Source organism: Symphalangus syndactylus, chromosome 5 (genome assembly GCF_028878055.3).
Source record: "Symphalangus syndactylus isolate Jambi chromosome 5, NHGRI_mSymSyn1-v2.1_pri, whole genome shotgun sequence".
Taxonomy (NCBI): Eukaryota; Metazoa; Chordata; class Mammalia; order Primates; family Hylobatidae; genus Symphalangus; species Symphalangus syndactylus.
Window position 1 is genome coordinate 50,108,602 of NC_072427.2, and position 14,650 is coordinate 50,123,251.

A 14,650-nucleotide genomic window follows, 5' to 3' on the forward strand; every position below is an offset into this window, starting at 1 on the left:
TGGCGGTGAGCCGAGATCGTGCCACTGCACTCCAGCCTGGGCAACAGAGTGAGACTACATCTCAAAAAAAAAAAAAAAAAAATACTAAAGGAGTGAAAATTCTCTAATCTATCACAGATTAAAATGAAACCTGTAACACTGTCTACAACCCACCAGGCTACATACACTAAACAATACCCATTAAAGGGAGGGTATAAAAAAGTAACAGCAAAATTCTGGAAATCCTCAAAGAACATATTATTACAATGGGTATTTCAAATTACTTTTCCATTATGGCCCGTTCTGAAATCACAGTAGCTGTTGACTAGAAAAATTTAAATAAAGTCTCAACTAAAATGACAGGAACATTATCAGATGTTGAAGAAGTCATTAATAAGATCACTGAGTACAATGGAAACTACTATGTAACCATAGATATTTCAGACATTCTCTTTGCCATGCCAATAGTTAAGGAAAGCCAGGAATATACCACTTTCACCTACGAAGGCAAATAATACCGATTTAAAAGCTCACTGCAAGGATATTTAAATAGCTCACTCCATTTTATCATTACATATAAACCAATTAAAATACAGATCACTAATAATATAATACATAGATTACATTACAATGCTAAAACAATGACGAGCAGAATCTTAAACAGGAAACATGACAATTAGTAACACACTTAAGATCACTGAGATGGACTATTAATATAGAGAAAACCATAGGCCCGGACACTAATTGTAAATTTTTAAGAGTACAATGGTTGTCAGAAGGGAGAAAAATAATGACCACAATGATAAAAGCCCTTAGGCACCAATAAGCAGGAAGCACAAAGAATAATAGGTTTTTATTTGGTAACTGGAGACAACATATATCTTCTTGAAACATCATCCTAAAACCAATATCTAAGATAACTAGAAAATCCCAAAATTTCCCCTAGAGACAAGAACAAGGATAAGCACTTGAATCACTCAAAGACTACATTACCACATCCCAAGCTCTGCATTATGCATCTTCTGATTCACAACTTGGTTGGAAATTCTAATGAGTGATGAATGTAGAACACGGTCCATGGTCACTGTGTAAAAAGAAATCAAGTTCTAAAACCTTTCTACCAGTGGGATTTTGGACAATAAAATTCCCATACTCTAAGAACAAATTCAGCCTATTTGGAAAATATGTATGGCTTAGGCATGAAGCCTTAAGAAACGGAGCCTCTGACTGGCAACAACATTACAATTAGATGTCACATGCCTCTCCTTCACTGGATAAAATTGTTCAACATTGCTTGCATGGAAATGGTAAATCCAAGGTGGAGACACTGTCTGTAAGGATCAACCAGGTCTCCTCACGGAGGAGACTGTCAAGACTGAAATAGGCTTGCCAGAATGTATTCGAAGCACAGGGACAATCCACGCCAATCTAGGAAAATGGGGCCTCGTCTTGTCTAAATGTCTTGCCCAACACCTGGTTTACAGACAGATCAGCCTCTGTGACCCAAGGCCAGACCCAATGGACAAAGCAGCGCTCAGACCCCAGGACCACACAATCCTGAAGGAGGCAGGTCAGTTACTCTCTGCACAGCATGCAGAACTGATTGCAGGTATTCTAGCAGTCAGACACTCAGTATCAGAAAATCAAAATAAAATTTACATTTTCGCAGACTCATGACAGTTCCAAATGGCATAACCCGGTGGTTACAAACATGGAAACAAAATAATTTAAAAAATAATTCTAAAAGTATATCGTCCAAATTTTATTGGGAGAAACTATGTGAATTGTGAAACAGAATTGTGATATTCTTATCTTGGTGCAGCAAAAAGATAATTCAGAAACCACAAAATCATATAACCACGTAGATGCATTATCAGAAATCATAACCATTAACACACAAAACATACCCCAATTAAAGCTACACAAAAAATCAGAAAACGCATGATACTCAGTACTACATCTTCAACTCAAAAGAAAATGAGACAAGGAATGGGAAATACCACAAGTACCAAACAATTATAATTAAATAGGGAGATGACTTTAAAGTTAAACAGACACCAAAAGCAGCTGACACCCCATAAACACAACTGTAACTACGTAAGGAAAAAGGAGATTAGGCGCATGCTCAGTGTACAGGTGGCCATGAGAAACTGAAAGCAAGATGGCACCAAAATTCAAAAGGCCAAAAGTAATTGTGAGCAATGTAAAGCTGATCTAAAGTAGAGCTATTCTACATCCATAGATAGGTACAAACCTAGCACCTTCAACTTGTGCTTCCAGATAGATTTTATAGAATAATTAAATTATCCCAGCCATAAAAATATGCAGTAACAATGGTTGATACATATGCAGAGATTAACCTAATAATAGTGGTTAGCCATCCATCTGCCAAATATACCATCTCAGCCTTAGAATATATGATAGCTCACTATGGAATCCTAAAATAATTGAAAGTGATAAGGGAACTCATTTTGCATGAAGAATTACACAGGCATTGGCAGATAAATGGGATATAGAATGGACTTTTCACCTATTCTATAATCCCATAGCAGCAGGATATATATAGAGATTTAATTGACTACTATAAAAATAATTTAAAACTTTGGATAAAATGATTGCATTTCAACAACCTGTTAGCCTGACATGTTTTAATTTAAATCAACAAGAAAGTCAATAAGAGCAACTTCCCCTCTTAATTTAATCAGATAACTTTAAGCCTCTTAAAGGATAAGGAAGAAAATGACACAAACATTATACCTTACAAAGTGAGCACTAGACTTAATGACACCACTGTCTCCTATGAGGACATGGTGGCCAATGGACATGCAAAATATTTATTGGACTGCAGGAAAAGAGGAGAGTTACAATTATACACAATTGCCAAACTTATTCCAAATTGTCGCTAGACCTAGATTTGTTGCCACACTTTCTGCAAAATGGGTACTACAATGCTTTTTTCTAGTCATTGGTATTAATATAACTGAAACTGTATTCAATTTAATCTGATTTTACTTGCCACTAAGCTAATACATTCACATCACAATTACAAGAACAGCACCAAAAGGATGGTGATAAAGCATTCATGAGAAGTTGCCCCCATGATCCAATCACCTCCTAGCAGGCCCCACCTCCAACATTGGGGATTATAATTTGACATGAGATTTGTTGTTGACACAGATCAAAACCATATCATTCCACTCCTGGACCCCCAGTCTCATGTTCTCACTTTGCAAAATACAATTTTGCCTTCCTAACATTCCTTCAAAGTCTTATTCCAGCATTAACTCAAAAGTCCAAAGTTCAAAGTCTCCTCTGGGACAAGGCTAGTCCCTTTCACTTATGGTCCTGTAAAATCAAAAACGATTTAGGCTGGGCATAGTGGCTCATGCCTCTAATCCCAGCACTTTGGGAGGCCAAGGTGGGCAGATCACTTGAGGTCGGGTTTTATGAGACTAGCCTGGTCAACATAGTGAAACCCTGTCTCTACCAAAAAAAAAATTAGCCAGGCATGGTGGCACACACCTGTAATCCCAGCTACTCAGGAGGCTGAGACACGAGAGTTGCTTGAACCCAGGAAGCAGAGGTTGCAGTGAGCCAAGATCGCGCCACTGCACTCCAGCCTGGGCAGACAGAGTGAGACTGTGTCAAAAAACAAACAAAAAAACCTAGCTAGTTACTTCCAAGATACAGTGGAACTATAGGCATTTGGTAAACATTCCTGTTCCAAAAGGGAGAAACCAGCCAAAAGAAAGAGGGTATAGGCCCCATGAAAGTCTGAAACCCAGCAGGGTAGTCATTAAATCTTAAAGCTCCAAAATAATATCCTTTGACTCCAGGTCCCATATCCAAGGCACACTGATACAAGGGATGGGCTCCCAAGGCCTTTCACAGCCATGCCCCTATGGCTTTGCAAGGTTTAACCCCTGTGGCTGCTCTCGTGGACTGGTGTTGAGTGCCTGTGGCTTTTCCAGGCACAACGTGCAAGCTTCAGTGGGCCTACCATTTCAGAGTCTGGAGGACTGAAGGGAGGACTGGAGAAGGGCCCCCTTCTCACGATTCCACTAGGCAGGGACTCTGCATGTGAACTCCAACCCAACATATCCTGTCTGCACTACCCTAGTGGTGGTTCTCCATGAGGGTTCTGCCGCTGCAGTAATCTTCTGCCTGGACACACACACTTTTCCATACATTCCATACATCCTCTGAAACCTAGGTGGAGGCTGCCAAGCCTCAGCTCTTGCACTCTGTGTACCTGCAAGCTTAGCACCATGTGGAAGCCACCAAGACTTATAGCTCACACCCTCTGAAGCAGTGGCCTTAACTGGACCTAGACCCATTTAAACCATGGCTAGAGCTGAAACAGCTGGGATGCAGGGAGCAGTAACAAGAGGTTGCAATGGGCAGCAGGACCTTGGACCTCACCCATGAAACCATTCTATACTCCTAGGCATCCAAGCCTGTGATGAGAGGGGCTGCTACAAAGGTCTCTAAAATGTGTTCAAGGCCTTCTTGCAATTGTCTTGGCTATTAGCATATAGCTCCTTTTTACTTATGTAAATTTCTGCAGCCTTCTTGAATTCCTCCCCTGAAAATGGGCTTTACTTTTCTACCATATGAGTAGGCTGCAAATTTTCCAAACTTTTACACTCTGCTTCCCCTTTAAATATAAGTTCCAACATTAGGTCATTTTTTGCTCACACACATAGGCACAGGCTGTTAGAAGCAGGCAGGCCTCATGGTGAATGCTTTGCTACTTAGAAATGCATTCCGCCAGATACACTAAATCATCATTCTTAAGTTCAAAGTTTCACAAATCCCTAGGGCCAGGACACAGTGTGGCCAAGTTCTTTGCTAAGGCATGACAAAAGCGATTTTTGCTTCAGTTCCCAGTAAGTTATTCATTTCCACCTGAGACCTCATTAGCCTGGCCATCTCTGTTCATATGACTATCAGCATTTGGGTCACAATCATTCAAGTCTCTAAGAAGTTTCCAATTTTCCCTTATTTTTCTGTATTCTTCTGAGTCCTCTAAAGTCTTCCAACCTTTGCCCATTACCCAGTTCCAAAGCTGTTTCCATATTTTCAGGTATTTTTATGGCAATGTCCCACTCCCCAGTAACAATTTTTATATTAGTTCATTCTCACATTAATATAAAGAGGCTGGGTAATTTATAAAGAAGAGAGGTTTAATTGGCTTATGGTTCAAGTTGTGGCTTCTGCTTTTGGGGAGGCTTCAGGACGCTTCCAATCATGGCAGAAGGCAAAGGAGGAACAGGCATCATACATGGTCAGAGAAGGAGCAAGGGATAGAGAAGGGGAGATGCTCCATATCTCATGATAACTCAGCATCACAAGAACAGCACCAACGGGATGATGCTAAACCATTCATGAGAAACCATCTCCATGATCTAATCACCTCCAACCATTCCCCATCTCCAGCATTGGGGATTACAATTCAACATGACATTTTGTGAGGTTACAGATCCAAACTATATCACAATCTTGTTTATTCTTTCCATGAAACAACTTCTAAATTTGTGTGGTTTTTCATACAGTTTTCCACATCCCAACTTCCTTCAGTTCAGCTCTGATTTTGGTTATTTTTTGTCTTGTCCTAGCTGTGGGGTTGGTTGTCCTTGTTTCTCTAGTCCCTCTAAGAGTGATATTAGATTGTTAATTTGAGATATTTCTAACTTTTTGATGTGGGTGTTTAATGTTATAAACTTATCCCTTAATGCTGCTTTATCTGTGTCCCAGAGATTCTGGTATGTTGCATATTTGCTGTCATTAGTTTCAAAGAATTTCTTGATTTCTGCCTTAATTTCTTTATTTACCCAAAAATCATTCAGAAGAAGGTTGCTTAATTTCCTTGTAACTGTATGGTTTTGAGTGATTTTCTTGGTATTGGTTTCTATTCTGAGAATGTGGTTTGTATAATTTCAGGTTTTTTAATTTGCTGAGGATTGTTTTATCGCTGAGTGTATGTTCAATTTTAGCGTATGTGCCATGTGTTCAGAAGAATGTATATTCTGTTGTTTTGGGGTGAAGTGTTCCTTAGATGTCCATTAGGTCTATTTGGTTAAGTGTCAACTTCAGGTCATAAATATCTTCATCAGTTTTCCAAGTTGATGGTCTGTCTAATACTGTCAGTGGGGTTTGGAAGTCTGCAGCTATTATTTTGTGATTATCGAAGTGTCTTCTAGGTCTCTAAGAACTCGTTTTATGAATCTGCTTGCTTCAGTGTTAGGTGCATATATATTTGTCATAGTTAGATCTTCTTGTTAAATGGAACCCTTTACCCTTTCTTTGTCTTTTTATCTTTTTTTTTTTTAGTCTTTTTTTGTTTTTGCCTGAAATTAGAATAGTAACCTCTGCTTTTTTCTATTTTCCATTTGCTTGGTAGATTTTTCTTCATCCCTTTACTTTGAGCCTGAGTGTCAGTACATATGAAGTGGGTCTCTTGAAGCCAGCATACAGTTGAGTCGTGCTTCTGTACTGAACCTGCCACTCTGTACTTTTTAATTAGGGAATTTAGCCTGTTCACATTCAAGATTAATATTGATATGTATAGATTTAATCCTGTGATTGTGTTACCTGGCTATTATGAATACTTTTTTGTATGGTTACTTTATAGTGTTAATGCTTTATGTACTTAAGTGTGTTTCTGTAGTGACTGGTAATGGCCTTGCCATGTTTAGCACTCCCATTGGGTCTCATGTAAGGCAGATCTGGTGGTAATGAATTACCTTAGCATTTGCTTGTCTGAAAATAATCTCATTTCTCCTTCACTTATGAAGCTTAGTTTGATTACATGTGAAATTCCTGGTTGAAATTCTTTTCTTTAAGAGTGCTAAATATACACCCTGCCCCACCCCGTCACCCCCACTTCCTGCAGTCTCTTCAGGCTTGTAAGGTTTCTGCTGAAAGGTCCACTGTGTGATAATGTTCCCTTTTGTGGGTAACCTGCACCTTCTCTCTAGTTCCCTTTAACATTGTTTCTTTCATTTCAACCTTGGAGAATCTGTTGACTAAGTGTCTTAGGGATGGTTGTCTTGTGTAGTATCTGACAAAATTTCTCTGAATTTCCTGAATTTAAATGTTGGTCTCTCTAACGAGTTTGGGAAAAGTTTCTTGGATAATATCCTGGAATGTTTTCCAAGTGGCTTTCTTTCACTCCTCTTTCAGGGACACCAATACGCCATAATTTGGTCTCTATACATAATCTTATATTTCTTGGAGGTTTTGTCTATTATTCTTTCACCTTTTTAAAAATTTTCATCTGAGCTATTTCAGAGACCAGTCTTTGAGCTCTGAGATTCTTTATTTATTTTTATTTTTTGAGACGGAGTTTTGCTGTGTCACCCAGGCTGGAGGGCAGTGATGCAATCTCAGCTCACTGCAAGCTCTGCCTCCCAGGTTCACACCATTCTCCTGCCTCAACCTCCCAAGTAGCTGGGACTACAGGCACCCGCCACCATGCCCGGCTAATTTTTTGTATTTTTAGCAGAGACAGGGTTTCACTGTGTTAGTCAGGATGGTCTCAATCTCCTGGCCTCGTGATCCACCCGCTTTGGCCTCCCAAAGTGCTGGGATTACAGGCGTGAGCCACCGCGCCCGGCCTCTGATGTTCTTTTCTATGCTTGGTTGATTCTCCTGTTAATAGTGGCCGTTATATTCTGAAATTCTTGAAGTGAATTTTTTCAGCTCTATCAGATGAGTTTTGTTATGTCTTAAAATGCCAATTTTGTCTTTTATCTTTTGTATCATTTTATTTTATACCTTAGAAACCTTGGATTGGGTTTTGACTTTCTTCTGAATATTGATTATCTTTGTTCCTATCCATGTTCTGAATTCTATTTCTGTCATTTCAGCCATTTCAACCTGGTTAAGAACCATTATTTGGGAAGTTGGCTGATGTTCCTTCAGTCTTTGTAATTATTGTCCTTTGGATGAGTTATTTTGCTTTTATCTTCTTTGATGCCCCTGGGGATTTGATTGTGGTATATGGTGGGTTAAGTCAATTGGCTTTATTTCTGGAAGATTTTAGGCTGAGTTCAGTACTCCTGGGATGTGTGCTCTAACTCTGTGAGGCTGATATCCAGCCTCCAGCTTTGTTCTCTGTCCTGTCAAAGTTAGGAACCTGCTGCACTGGAAGGGCAAGATATTTATGAACGACTGGCCAGAACACTCCAATGGGTGGTGCTGGCTAAAGCACTCTATCAGGGTGGCGATGGCAGAATCCATGCTCATTTGCACGTGTCAGCAGCAGTGACAGCACACTGAAGAGCACATGCCTCAGCTGGGATAGGGCACTGGTGGTTGCTGGACTGCTGGCCCCCATGGGTACATTCACACCAGCAATGGCGACACAGTCAGGGGGAGGCAGGGGGTACACTCATGCCAGCAGCAGTGGCCCAGAGAGGTGCATGTGCACACACGGGCAGGTGGAGGAGAGAAGGTGAGGTCTGCCCACATGCACACGTGTGCTGGCAAAGTGGTAGCAAGGTGACTGTGGGCAAGTGCATGCCAGCAAAGTGGCATGGGGGAGGCTGTAGTCAGGTTTGGGTGTGGGTGGACTGGGTGTATGCCAACAGGGACCACTTTGCTGGAGCTCCCTGACAGTCTAGCACAGGCTGCAGTGAAGCAGGTATGATGTGGGCCCCTGGGAGGCAGCTTAGTTAGGCATGTGAGGCTGCACTACAAGCGAGTGCAGCCAAGCTGGGGCTCTAGGAGAAGCCAGCAGATAGGGGTTACTGAGATTGAAATACCCCATCTCACAGGCAAGATCACCCTGCTGTGTTCAAGTCCAACAGTTGACCTAAGACTGAAGTCTCCTAGGGGAGCACAGTGAGCCTTGGGTAATGGGCATCCCTGCTTGTGCTCCACTACAGACATTCCAGCAACAAACCCTCTGGGCTCTACACAGGCTGGAGTCCTACCCTTATTACCTCTCTAAACAGCTCTCCCTGCAAGCTCAAGTGTCCTTGGTGGTCATGGGGTGCTGCCAGGATTCCAGGTGGCCATGGTAAGAGTAGATCACTCCTTGCCTGTTCAATTCACCCCTTCCTCAGAAATCACTGGGGGCCAGAAATGAGGCCCAGTGTACAGTTGCCTTGTACAGGGTTCCAAGCTATATTAAGTGGAATTGTTTTTTGAGTTTCATTTTTCAGCTGATTTGCAGTATAATAGAATGCAATTGTTTTTTATTGACCTTATGTACTACAACATTACTGAATTTTATGTTCTAATCTTATATTAGTGGATTCCTTAGGATTTTGTATATACTAGATCATTTTACTGGTACATAGAGACAGTTTGATTTCTTTTATTTAGTTTTTGATATGGAGTTTTGCTCTGTTGCCCAGGCTGGAGTGCAGTGGCATGATCTTGGCTCACTGCAACCTCCACCTCCTAGGTTCAAGTGATTTTCCTGCCTCAGCCTCCTGAGTAGCTGGGGCTATAGGCACCCGCTACCATGCCTGGCTAACTTTTGTATTTTTTTAGTAGAGATGGGATTTCACCATGCCAGTCTGGTCTGGCACTTCCGACCTCAGGTGATCCACCTCTCTCGGCTTCCCAAAGTGCTGGGATTACAGGCGTGAGCAACCCTACCCAGCCTGATTCATTTATTTTAATTCTGATAGTGTTATATTTATATTTTTAGTGTAACTTATTGACTATATCCTCAATTACAATTTATAATAGAATGGTGGTAGTGGATAACCTTTTTAAGTTTTTAATCTTGGAAAAATTACTGAGACTTTCTTGATACCATGTGTTGTTATGTGAGCTTCTCATGGATGTCTGTTTTCAAGTAAAGAACATTCCCTTTCATGCATAATTTTTTCGTGTTTTTACCGTGAGTAGGTTTGGGATTTTTCAAATGCTTATTACATATCCTTGGAGGTCATCATGAGGCTTTTGTTTTTCCATCTATTAATAAAATGTATTACACTAATTGTTTTTATATATTTTATCAAACTTACAATCCTGACATAAGTACCCTTAGTCAGAGTGTATAAACGTGTTTTAGGAACCTGAATTATTTGGTTATTTCTTTGAGGATTATTGCCTCAGTATTCATAAGACATATTGGTCTACAATTTTCCTTTTTTCTTCTTCTTATTTATTTATTTATTTATTTATTTTTGAGACAGAGTCTCTCTCTGTTGCCCAGGATGGATGGAGTGTAGTGGCACAGTCTTGGCTCACTGCACACTCCACCTTCTGGATTCAAGCAGTTCTTTCGCTTCAGCCTCCTGAGTAGCTGGGATTACAGGAACCTGCCACCACACTCAGCTAATTTTTGTATTTTCAGTAGAGATAGGGTTTCACCATATTGGCCAGGCTGGTCCCAAATTCTTGACCTCAGATGATCCACCCACGTCAGCCTCCCAAAGTATTGGGATTACCGATGTGAGCCACCATGCCCAGCCTACAATTTTCCTTTCTTAAAATATCTCTGTCTAGTTGTAATATCAGAGTAATCTGCCTCATAGAATGCATTAGGCAGTAATCTCTCCTCTGTTGTTTTTATTTTCTTTTATGAAGAATTAATGAAGGATCATTATTAAGTTTTTAATGAGTCAAGAGAAAGTTACCACAGAAGTCTTCTCTACCTGGGCAACAATTGACTCCTAACAACCACTGTAAGCTTGGAAGATGATCCCTCCCCAGCTGATCCTTCAGGTGAGTCCTCAGCAACATCTACATCTGGATTCCTGACCCAGAGAAACTGTGAGTAATGTGTGTGTGCGGTTTTTTTAGCCTCTGAGTTATGTGGTAATTGGCTATGGTGCAACAAGTAAGTAATGCATCTGACAGTAAGTATAATGCGTTATCCTGGAGTGAATCCAAAAACTTAAAAATGACATCAGTAGAAAAACTGGTAAAATATGAATAAAGTCTGTACTTCAGTTAGTAGTTTTATAACTTTATCAATTTCCATGTTTTCATACATATTCTATCTATGGTTATATAAGATGTCAACATTAAAGGAAGTTGTAGGGTAGACGAAATCCTATATAATATTTTTTAACTTTATGTAAATATAAATTTATTTCAAAATTAAAGAGTAGAGACATAATTCGAATATTTGACATCATAACTTGGTCTGAACTTAATTGACTCTTCCTGGCACCTTAACCTCTGGATGCAAATATAGTAAACATTATAAATTATGAATTATATGAATTTATTTTTCATTTGCTCTATTATTTAAGGAGTACCAAAACCCATTTATTTTCTCAATTATCCAAAACTAGAGTTGGCCAGAGTAACAAGTGGGCGGAGCAGAATTTTTTTTTTTTTTTTTTTTTTGAGGCAGAGTCTCACTCTGTCACCCAGACTAGAGTGCAGTGGCACGGTCTCGGCTCACTGCAAGCTCCACCTCCCGGGTTCACGCCATTATCCTGCCTCAGCCTCCCAAGTAGCTGGACTACAGGCGCCTGACACCATGCCCGGCTAATCTTTTGTATTTTTTAGTACAGATGGGGTTTCACCGTGTTAGCCAGGCTGGTCTCAATCTCCTGACCTCATGATCCGCCTGTCTCGGCTTCCCAAGGTGCTGGGATTACAGGCGTGAGCCACTGCGCCTGGCCCAGAGCAGAATATTTTATGAATACCATAATGCGTCTACACTTGCCTTGACTATTTATAAAGTGATTTGTATGATTATCATCTATATGATCATAAAGACAACTGAGAAAGAAAAAATTATAGTTATGCAACTTTTCTGGATTTAAGAATAGGATCTGGCCAGGTGTGGTAGCATGTGTCCATGGTCCCAGCTGCTAGGAAGCATGAGGCAGAAGGATCACTTGAGACCAGGTGTTTGAGGTCATAGTTTGCTATGGTTGCACCTGTGAATAGCCACTGCACTGCAGCCTGGGCAAAATGGCATCACCCTGTCTCAAATAAATAAATATTTGAGTTGGACTGTAATTTTTAGGTATCTTTGTTCATATTTATTTGATTAGGACTGGAATTCTCATGCTACAGATTTTTCTGTTTTTAGAAAGCTACCACTGCAATACAAACTTTCATGTAACTCAGTCCTGTGTCTATCTTCCTCCTCAATGTATAACTTGAACTATAGACTAATTATTTCACCATATTTGTTTTATTTCTGTCATTTCTTGTTTGCTTTTGAGGTTTCTCTCTAGATCATGGCTATAAACTATAGCCCTGCCCAACAGGACTCAAGGGTTTAGTACTGAATTTTCACAGTATGCTTTTCATGGGATGCTTATTTATGCCGGTGGATGGCCCAATGTCTAATTGTCTGACCTGTAACCAGGTTTCTCTCTCACAGAATACCCATTTATATTGGAATACATCCTTATGGCTCCTTTCTGACCCATGTTCAGTTTATCCCTACCAAGGTAAACACTCTTTAATACTGAGTGGGACAAAAATGAGGTCCAGGTATGGTGGTCAAGTGAGATACCTAAGAGATAACACAACAAAAGGCATGAAATATCCGTCAGTTTATGACTGATCCTGGAGAGAAGAGGGCAGCATTCTTTGGAGGGCCAATGGGAAGGGGAGAACTCTCTGAAACAAACACTCCCAAGCAGCAGGGGTCAAGGGGAGGAAAAAGAGAGAAAATGCATGATGGACCAGCAGGCTGAAGCATTTATTGGTGTATAATCTGTGATTTTCAGAGATACAGAACCAACAGATGATAGATATAGATACATGATGATAGATAGATTAGATAGATAGATAGATAGATAGATAGATAGATAGATAGATAGATAGACAGACAGATAGATAGATTAGAGGCAATTTATTAGGCGTGGGCTCATGTGATTATAGAGGCTGAGAAGTCCCAAGGCAGGTCATCTGTAAGCTTAGGACCCTGAGATGCTGGTAATGTGGCCCAGTCCAACATCACATCTTCAGAACCATGGAAGCCCTTGAGGTAATTCTCAATTTAAGGCCAAAAGCCTAAAAATCTGAGTAAGCCCTGAGTTTCAAGAGCAGACATCTTTTACTTCTGTTGTCCAAAGACAGGAAAAGAAACATCCCTCCTCCAGGAGAGAGAGATAGGAAAAAAATTTTGCCTTTTTGATTGTATTTAGCCTCAAGGAGATTGGATGGTGCTTGTTTTTCTTGGGGGTGGATCTTTACCCCTCAGTCAAATGACACACACACCAAACTCCTCACTCACAGACTCAGAAGTAATGTTTTACCAGTTCTCTTGGTATTCATTAATTCAGTCAATGTGATACATAAAATTAACCATCCCAAGCCCATCACTTTTCAACTTGGCACCTGATATTGCTTGGCTGTGTCGCCACCCAAGTCATCTTGAATTGTAGTTCCCATAATTCCCACATGCTGCAGGAAGGCCCCAGTGGGAGGTAATTGAATAATGGAGGCAGTTACCTCCATGCTGCTGTTCTTATGATAGGGAGTGATTTCTCATGAGATCTGATGGTTTTATAAGGGGCTTTCTCCCCATTTTCTCGGCACTTCTCCTTCCTGCCACCACGTGAAGAAAGACATGTTTGCTTTCTCTTCCCCCATGGTTGTAAGTTTCCTGAGGCCTCCCCAGCCTCCTCTCTCTTACTGCTGAACAGTAAGTCAATTAAACTGCTGTCTGTTATAAGTTACCCAGTCTCAAGTATGTCTTTATTAGCAGTGTGAGATTGGACTAATACAGTAAATTGGTACCAGGAATGGGATACTGCTATAAAGATACCCCTAAATATGGAAGCGACTTTGCAACTGGATAACAGGCAGAGGTTAAAACAGTTTGGAGGGCTTAGAAGATGACAGGAAAATGTGGGAAAGTTTGGAGCTTTCTGGAGACTTGTTGAACGCCTTTGACCAAAATGATGTTAGTGATACAAACAATGAAGTCCAGGCTGAGGTGGTCTCAGATGGAGATGAGGAACTTGTTGGTTACTGAAGTAAAGGACACTCTTGCTATGCAAAGAGACTGGTGGCATTTTGCTCCTGCCCTAGAGATCTGTGGAACTTTGAACTTGAGAGAGATGATTTAGGCTATCTGGCAGAAGAAATTTACAAGCAGCAAAGCGTTCAAGAGAAAACACAACATAAAAGTTTGGGAAATTTGCAGCCTGACAATGGGAAATAAAAGAAAAGCTGATTTTCTTGGGAGAAATTCAAGCCAGCTGCAGAAATTTGCATCAGTAATGAGGAGCCTAATGTTAATCACCAAGACAATTGGGAAGTGTCTCTAGGGCATGTTAGAGAACTTTATGGCAGCCCCACCCATCACAGGTCTGGAGGCCTAGAGGGAAAAATGTTTTGTGGACTAGGCCCAGGCCCCCCTGCTCTGTGCAGCCTCAGGACATGGTACCATGCATCCCATCTGCTTTGGCTCCAGCTGCTCCAGCTAAAAGGGGCCAAGGTACAGCTCAGGCCATTGGTTCAGAGGGTGCAAGCCCCAGGCCTTGGTGATTTACACATGGTGTTGGGCCTGCAGGCACACGGAAGTCAAGAATTGAGGTTTGGGAACCTTTGCCTAGATTTCAGAGGATGTATGGAAATGCCTGGGTGTCCAGGTAGAAGTTTGACAGAGCCCTCATGGAGAACCCCTCCTAAGGCACTGAGGAAGGGAAATGTGGGGGTGGAGCCCCCACACAGAGTACCCACTGTGGCACTGCCTAGTGGAGCTGTGAGAAGAGGGCCAACATCC

At 41.0% G+C, this 14,650-nt stretch overlaps 1 long non-coding RNA gene across 4 annotated transcripts in view; it reads left to right on the forward strand.

The window, feature by feature from the left end:
• Positions 1-14,650, forward strand: part of LOC129482508 (uncharacterized) — a 186,598-nt gene that overhangs the window by 40,018 nt on the left and 131,930 nt on the right. For all 4 annotated transcript variants that reach the window (XR_008657742.2, XR_008657741.2, XR_008657740.2 and 1 more), the window contains exon 4: positions 10,531-10,668. This is a non-coding gene — a long non-coding RNA (uncharacterized lncRNA). The remainder of the gene's footprint in view (positions 1-10,530; positions 10,669-14,650) is intronic.